Source organism: Pseudopipra pipra, chromosome 1 (assembly GCF_036250125.1).
Source record: "Pseudopipra pipra isolate bDixPip1 chromosome 1, bDixPip1.hap1, whole genome shotgun sequence".
In the NCBI taxonomy this organism is placed as follows: Eukaryota; Metazoa; Chordata; class Aves; order Passeriformes; family Pipridae; genus Pseudopipra; species Pseudopipra pipra.
The window spans coordinates 27937556-27946404 of NC_087549.1; the positions used below are offsets into that span (position 1 = coordinate 27937556).

The following is an 8849-nucleotide window of genomic DNA, read 5'->3' on the forward strand; positions in this document are numbered from 1 at the left end:
AAAGCAAGAGAAAAAAGGTGTGAAATCTTGGCCCCATCAGAAATCTTTGTGAATTTTGTCATAGCCCAGAATTGATCCAAAGTGTTTAGAAACACATTTACATTTCTGTAAAAAGAATTACTGAAGAAGTTGAAAATAAATTAAAGTAAAAACTTAAAGCCATGAAGATTCTAGTGGCCAAAAAATAATTGAACTAGATATTTCATTGAGAAATTATTATTTCAAGAGGTGGGAGGACTGGGGAGCATGAGATTCATCTCCTTTAACTTCGTCCATCAAAAAGTTAGGAATCTATTTTAAATGGGCCATCTAGGTTCTCTCTCATCAGTGAAAAGAGAGAGGCGTTTTAGGAAGGTTGTTCATCTCAGCTGTCCATAGATGCCTCTTTTGGGATGTAATCTGTAATTCTCTGGAGGTGGCTATATATCTCCATTGACTACAAAGCCTTGAGCAACTGTGTTAGACTTCAATCACTAACTTTTAGATGGCTAAAATGATGACTAGCTCAGTTCTGAAAACCTATTTTTTAAACAACAAGGTTAAGTGAGATGAATCGAGCCTTTGTGTGAACCACTTTATCAAAAATCTACAGAAAAAAAAAGGTTTTGACATAAAACTTTGACCAGCATATGTATCACTGATTTTAATAGGACCAGGGTCTAATTCTGCACCTTTCTATTTCTGCATCAGCCATGGGAGCAGGGCACATGCTGATGAATGGTAACACGGTACGCTTTTCTCATAAAATGATAAACAACAAAAATAGTATCAATGTCCTGATATACTACCCCTGTAAAGCAAAAGTGGCATAAATGCAGTTTCTCTTTTCATTATGCATAATGTACATTAATTGTCTTCCACTTACAAGTGTGCAACTAGAAGATACTAACCTCTTCAGAGCCAGTCTTGCAGTTGTCCCATTTACAAAACTCCCATTTAACTGGAAGTTGTATATGGAGGAAGGAAACAATTACATCCTTCTTCTGCAGTTTGGAAAACTATATTAGAAAACTGACCTACTGTGCAATATCTCAAGTGCTGGGTTTTATCCTGTGAAATCAGTGCCAAATACAAGATGAAAAACTAGATGATACTACTGATTTTTTTTGTTGTTGTTGTTTAGAAAAAAAAAAAAAAAAAATTAATCCCTTTTATAGGTACCCAAACAGGAAGGTTTTTTTCCCTTATACCTTTGGGGGGTCTATTTCATAGACACTGCATGACAGTTTGCACAGCACATTTTTAAATCCTATATTACTTCTATCCTAATATTTATTGTGTGAAGGATCTTTTGATAAAATATTGTAACTGGTAGAATAACTTCTCTTTATAGAAAGTAATTCTGCATTACAAACCTAACTCAGAAGCATGTTGCTGCAATTACTAAAAGCACAATGTTTCATTGTAAAAAGTCAGTGACTTACTACTGTAACTCCCTCCATTCACAATAATAGCTGTTAGCATTCAGCAAGCCCTGAGTGCAGGCCTGGTGTGCAAAAATGCACAAAACTATCTTTGTTACTTCATATTGTTCTAATAAAGCACTAGGAGAGTGCTAACATTTTAATGCTTCTGCACTCCATTATAGTGCAAATATTTTAGTGCTTCTGCACTCCATTATAACACAACAAAACAGAAACAGGGACTAGCATTCTCAACACAATACAAATATAATTCTTTGAGACAGAAACTCCAGTTCTTCAGTCAGCCTAAAAATACTGCATGTAAGGTATACATGTGCAGTGTCTCCTCCAAACCATAAAGTTCCCCCTGTTTAGCAAGATTTGTTGTATCTATTTGACAATAGATACTGTTCAACTTCTACGCAAAACTCTCAAGAAAAACAGACACACCTTTTTTACTGAATGAACTGTGCTAACGTGATGCTTTTCTACAGAACAAGTTCAGCCTTGTTTCAGATAGGTGAAGAATCTCATTAATACTTGATTTGTGCCAGATATCACCTTTCTGCTGACCCTGAACAACACAAAGCACATGCTTGACTCAGGGGAGGAGCTTGATGAAAGGAACCAGTGCGACTGAGCAGGCTAAAATAAAGGCTGTTGGTACGGGGCACAGTAGGAAGACTGGGACCTGACTTTCAGCAAGTCATTCAATAATCACCAAGGTCCAGTAATTATCATTGTATCCTTTATGATCTATTGTTCTTTAAATAATAATAATGGCCTGTACTGGCTTTTATAAGTTATGCCTGTACAAGGGACTGTAAGCTGTTCTCAGAGGACCATAGAATTAAACATGGAAAGCATCAGCTATTTCCAGAGCTCCACATTGACTTGGTTGCTCAGAGACTGCACATCAGTAGAGGCAATAATCACTGACAGCAGGAGAGGGTCACCTGGGAAGGACCACTGATGTAAGTCAAGTTTAATCAGACCTTTGGGTATTTTAGGAGAAAGACTCGTGAGTGTGCAAAGGAAAAATAAAGAAGCTTAGGAGTGTCATTCATATTCCACCATGTTCATGTTCATAACCACTGTTGGTCACCACTCGTATAAAATCCATCTTTGCTTCTTCAAACCTCTACTATTCATGTCAGAGTAGAAATTATTATGCTTATTACCATAACCATGAAGGAACTACATCAGAGAAGAAAAAAACAACTTTGTTCCTGAAACTGAAATGCAACTGCAGAATGGTTGAGCCCTGACATCCTGGCAGGTCAGCCACAGGAGACACACAGGGATGTACCAGAGAGGCAATTTATTAATTCTATAGCTTTTGTGTAGTGGCAGTAGATAATATTGGTCTGTATAAGTTTACAACTGAGAACGTTAAACTCTTAGTTATTAAACAAAAGTGATGATTAAGTCCTGAAGGATAATTAATTAATGTAAGATTTCTGGTAATTCTCTATCACACTAAAAACCTCTCTAAAAACATCTATCTCCGTGATTCTATCTATTCATCTACCTATCTACATTTTTATTCCAGAACACCATAATGATAAAAACACAGTAATTGTATTCACACTAAGCAACCTGAGATTTATTTAGCAATTTGAAGGCCTACTTAACTATTTTTTTAATTGTTGGCAGATGATTCAAAGAGATGGGAAATCACACTTCATTGTGCAAAAATAAACTTTCTCAGAAAATACTCCCAAAGCTGAAGTATAAATGCTTTGGAAAAATTAAATACTTTGTAGAGATTAGAGTGTCATTTTGAAATAGAAAAGAGAAAAGAGAGAGGGGAAAAAGGTACAAATTATTCCAATCTATGTATGTGCAAAACAATAATCTACCAGCCATTTTACTCCAGTAATTGTTCAAAGATCATAAAATAAAATTGGTACCTTAATAAAGATGAAAATGTTCATATCACTTATGATTAGCATTTTGTTTTCTTCTGTCAGTCTGGATATGAGTTTAAGGGAGCTACAAACTGGATGACGCACAGTGTGTCACAGATTACATGATTTTTCATTGAATTTCATTTTCAATGAAATATTCATCTTTAGCTTTGTATTCCGATATTTAAGTACTTAAAACACAGGATTGGGCTCCAGAATTTGACAGAGCACCACATCTTCTAAGACCAAGGGAAGTTAAAATGTTCATCTGAGGGGAGATCTATTAATCTTTATAAACCCACACTTTAAGCACTATTAAGCTTTTTTACCTTTTTATCTTTCAAAACTCGAAATGCAGGGAAGGAAGAAAATAGGAAAAATTGCACTGTAAAAGGGAAACAAACTCCTCATAGAATAATGCTTTAGAAGATTACAGAGCTAAGACAAAAGTGATCTACGAAGAAACTAATAGGGAAATTATATTTAAAAAACACTGTATCCAACTTTCACATTTATTCCTGATAGAAGATAGTCCCTGATACAGCATTGCCTTCAGCCCATTCACATTCCCTTGGCTAGTATGAATACAAAATACTAAAACAATAGGTAGAAGATTCTTGAGAGTTTACAAATCAGAGCATTGCAGAAGAAATTCCCAAGAGTCCTCTGCTGCTACATTCTAACCAAAGAAATTCAGGTTGATTAGGCAGACTGAAGGGAAGGTCTATGTGGCACAAAACCTATTTCACCAGAAGAAGGCGTGTCCACATGTGCAGCTCCAGGTGGAACCATTCAGGCTGATGTGAGAGCCAGCAATTGGACCCCCATGTTTGCAGCTGAAAGCAGAACAAACTAGGTGAGGCAGAAGAGAATTCAAATGCAGCTGCTCTGTTTCTTCTGCAGCATGACTTTGGGGAGAGCCAATCTCTACATCCCCTCCCAGAGCCAGCCATGCTGCCAGGAATCCCTCCCAGTGAGCTCAGAAAACATGAGTGAAAGCAGGCTGCAATTGCTCTCTAGAAATATACTCTGAAGAGCAAAGATGTGAAGAAAGAGCCTCACTGTTTAGGGTCAGCACTGGCACATAAAATAAAGGAGAATAAACTGTCTGAAAACAAATTTAGGACAGGAACAATGTTTTTAACATCCTGAGTGAGGCTCTGTCCAGCCTTCAAGAGGTGCAGTAAGAGTAATACACCACCTAAATTTAAACCGGAGCTTGCTGAATCTGAATAAAATAAGAAGACCAGATTAACATCACAGCAAACAGACTTGATGACTCCATAGGCCACTCCAGTCCTCTCTCTAGAAAAACGTGAGAAGATATGCTTCTGTTGCCAGTTCAGGCCACTACAGGAGCTAAAAACATGTATTCATGAGTCAGCACACTGTGCACTATACAGTTTTCAACTTCTGTTCACCTGTTCATTTTTATTTGCAACTAAGTACTGTTAAGAGTAGCTAGTTATGGAATAAGAAAAGAAAAATTATTTTTCAAAGCTTTCATTTTATAACCCTTTATAAAGATATCTTAAATTCCTATGCTTTCCTGAATATCAAAACAGATGTAAAGAAAAATAGATGCTATTTAAGACTGGACAGTCATCACTTTCAGAAATAAGGGCAGTACAAGTATATCTCATACTAAAGACAGAAATGTAATTATATCATCACTTGTAGAAACTAAGTTGCAGTTTGTAGGCAAAATTTTTATTTATCTCAAAAGGACAGTTGTCTTTGACATTAACTATGGCTTTCTAAAACATGCCTTCAACATCATTAGTCATAGCATAACTATGGAAGCACCAAGCCAGAATCAATTCCACCACTACAAAACCTACTGTGCCCAAATACTGCAGGAGGTAGAAGTATCCTCTTTCAAAATTAGCTCATTTATGCCTACTTTAAAATCCCTAGGTTGTTTGATATATAAGAACTTGTACAATCTTAGACTGCTGCAAATGAAATGTATGTATATTAATTACCATGCTACCCAGACAACAGGTGCTTTGTGGATGAAATCTGGGTGCTAAAAATAGTGCATTCCTAAAACTTTCTTTCTCAGACTTCAAGATAAGACTAGGTGAGCAGGATTAGATCTTCAGTCAGCAACTCTCTGTACAAAATTACACAACACACCTGCAATATTAAAAGAAAGGACAAAAGGAACATCATTCTGGAAATTGCTAGCCTTGTTACTTTATTTCAGTGGTCTAGCAGTATCAAAAATATTTTGCTAACCAGGAGTTCCACATAATTTAAAGAAAAAACTTAATTTAAAAATAGGGAGGGATGAAAATAAAAAGAGGGGTGGAGATATAAGTTTCAATCACTCTTGTTTTTAATGGCTTGCTTTCAAATTAAATCATAAAAAATAAGCAGGTTGAGTCTTCTTAAAATATGGAGTATTGACCCAACAGTTCATAACTATTTTGGAGAAGTCATCATAATCTATCATGCAAATATCTCAACTGGTTTTTAGACACATGAATTATTGACCCTGTTATATTGCCAAAAGTATTTCATCATGTCAGAGGAGAAGTCATGCATAAATATGTGCTAAATATTTGTATTACATTTAAACTGGAAAAAGCCACTGTAAATACATAATAGTTATGTTTCTACAAAGATAAGTGAATTTATTTATTTTTCAACACTACTAATTGCATGATATATACACTTCTTATATACACTTTCTACTTTAAAGGAAGCTGTTAAGTTACAAGAATGTAAATACAAGCATTAGAAGATTCAAACTTCCGAATGCATTTGTAATTCTATGAATTATATTTGCTTATACAACAGCGACAAAAGAAATATATCCCCTGTAACTTACTTTAGTTTCCACATCTGAATATACAGCATATCTTTACAGTCAGTTACAGATCCCTAAAAGCTGTTTCTACAAAATACATTAAGCAATCCCATCACAATAAAGTAAGCAACAGAGAACACCGCCGAACATTCTGTACTTCAACTTCAGCATAATATTGCACCACATTTCTTTCTGGGGAGAAAAAAAAAAAAAAAAAAACCACCAAAAAACCAAAGAACAAAAACCACCCTGTCAGCTGGAAAAACCTTTCCAAATTGTACTTTAGAGAACCAATATCCGGTTTGTACATCGGGGTGGTCCCTGTTAACCATTTAGGTGCTCTCAAACAGAAGTAACAGTTTCTCCTCCAATCTGAACTCTCAGTACCATGACAGAAAGTAACAGTTTCTGACTCCCTATCAGCCAGAGGCATTATTAATCACCAAAATAAAAGGAAACACCTTAAAGCAAATATCAGCTTCTGACTAATCTCCATCCCAATGAATTAACTTCATAAGAGGCAACCTGCTGCCTTGTTTACACCTTTTTAATATGAGGAGCAGAAGCTGGATATAAGGGTTTTGCTGCCCTAGGGGCAACAAAATATGCCTCATGTGGCAGTGAGCCAGCTTTCCGAGGGAGCCTCCTTTGCTGTTTCACAGCTATTTTCTAATGGATAATTTTTAAACAGACACACACAAACACACCAGTCACAACAATACAGGGCCAGGGCTTTTGTTTTTGTCTATAGTCCTGTAAGTATTTGCACTCATAATGAGGATCTCCAGGTTCCATCCATGTTCGGTTTGGGCTTTACTTTTGGTTGTTTTGCCTTTTTTTTTTTTTTTTTTTTTTGTTTGGTTGGTTTTTGGTTTTGGTTTGGTTTGGATTTTTTTAAATGGTAAGGAGGAGAGGGGGGATGTCGGGATTTTTTTGCCCAGCAGCTTTCTCATCTATACAGCACAGCACAGCACATAAAACACCTCTCTTCAGCCTAACCGACCTAGGCTCAATTAGTGCAACATTTTGCACACATGCAAGCAATCACAAGGCACAGATATTTAGTCCAGTCCTCATATGTACTGCACAGATACCTTTAGAAAGGGGTGGAAGGAGATTTCTTTAAAAAAAAAAAAATCTCACAATGTAATTTACACAGCGTGGAAACGCCTACAAGGAGATGAAGTACCTGCACTGGGGAGATGTTCAGTTGTTCACTTCATCTTCCGTTGACAAGGAAACCAAACCGCACTTCATTCTCCAGGAAAACCTTCCACTGCCATCATTTGAAAATGTATTTATTTGTATATATGTATATATCTATCATTATCATCATCATCATGATAACAACAACCATCTTAAAACACTGCTGGCAAAAGAATAAAAAAGTCAAGGTGCAAAATGTGCAAAAGTAACGATCATCTCTTTGGCTTTCTGTTTTGCTTTGTCGTCTTTAAGGAGGAAAAAAAGTATTTAAAAATGATAACTGCAACACACTGCAAGAAAAGTTTCACATTATAAGTAGGTATCAAAAACTGAAGAAGAGGAAAAACAAAAAACCCTGCTGATTGCACTGTCAAAAAAGAAAAACAAAAAAAGAAACAGTAACAAAAATAATAAAATTATTATCTTGCTCTGTGGTTTCCACCAGTATTGCAAGATTACAAACTCTGTGTAAACACTGCTGCAAAATGCACTTGCAACTCCCATCTCTTTATGGAAAAAAAAAAATCCTTAAAAAAACCTAAAAATAAAAATAAAACAACACCAGAGAAAATCTTCTGCAAAAAGAGTTAGAAACATGCCTTTTCTCTTATCTTTAAAAAATAAGCATCATATTTCACATGGTTTTTCCGTGCCACAACAAAACCAGTTGCATATATAGATATATAGCTACTAAATGTATATCAGTTGTTGCTGGACTGGCAAGTCTGTATAATTAATATTATAATTTTTCATTCCCAGTGACTCCCGGCCCCAGCAGCACCTTTTGCTCACAGTTTAGTAACCATCGCATGCTAGGAAAAAAACTTGTCATCAGCAAAAGATCAAATCCATTTAAACAATAATCAAAGAGGAAGAAAAAAAAAAAAGAAGAAAAAAAAGAAAACAAAAAAAAACCCCAAAAAAAAACAAAAGGAAGAAAAAAAAACAGGACAAAAAAAGGAGGACAAGAATGTCAGCGGAAAGGTACTCACCGAGCGGGAGTAAAAGGGAGGAATAAAAATGAGAGTTACTATAAAATACAGTATGGCGGTGGAAGAAGGAATGAGGCGCTTTTTTTTTCTCTCCTCTCTAGTCTCTGCCTCCGGCAACCGCCACGTGATCCGGAGCCGGGCGGACTCGCAGCCGGGAGGGCGCAGCGGCGGCGGCGGCGCCGGGCGCGGACCCAGCCCGAGCCCAGCCCAGCCCGCTCCGCTCCGCGCCCGCTGCAGCCGCCCGGCTTCGCCACCGCCCAGCGCTCGGCACCGGCACCGCACCCGCACCGCGGCGGCCCCGCTGGCCCCGGCAGGTGCCGCTCGCCCCCGCACTCACGTCCGCACCACTCACTCACTCGCTCCCTCCCTCCCTCACTCCCGCCGAGCGCGGGCGCGCAGCGGCCTCGCGGGCGGGGTGCGGAGGCGGGCGCGTCCTGCGCGGCAGCGCAACTTGCTCGGCGGCGCTGCGCGAAGTTGTCGCCTGACGCCGCCCGCCCGCCTGTTGCCCTCCGGCCGCGGTGCC

At 38.0% G+C, this 8849-nt stretch overlaps 1 protein-coding gene across 10 annotated transcripts in view; it reads right to left on the reverse strand.

The window, feature by feature from the left end:
• The window catches only part of RALYL (RALY RNA binding protein like), a 406719-nt gene extending 398189 nt beyond the window's left edge, over window positions 1-8530 (reverse strand). For 4 of the 10 annotated variants that reach the window (XM_064649754.1, XM_064649747.1, XM_064649802.1 and 1 more), the window contains exons 1-2: window positions 8327-8528; window positions 7318-7404 (exon numbers count right to left, since the gene is read on the reverse strand). The gene's annotated coding sequence lies outside the window, so the exon portion shown is untranslated. Of the gene's footprint in view, window positions 1-7317; window positions 7405-8326 lie in introns of all 10 variants that reach the window. The other 6 variants (XM_064649730.1, XM_064649794.1, XM_064649776.1 and 3 more) reach the window with 5 other exon arrangements.
• Between the last annotated feature and the right edge of the window lie 319 nt (window positions 8531-8849).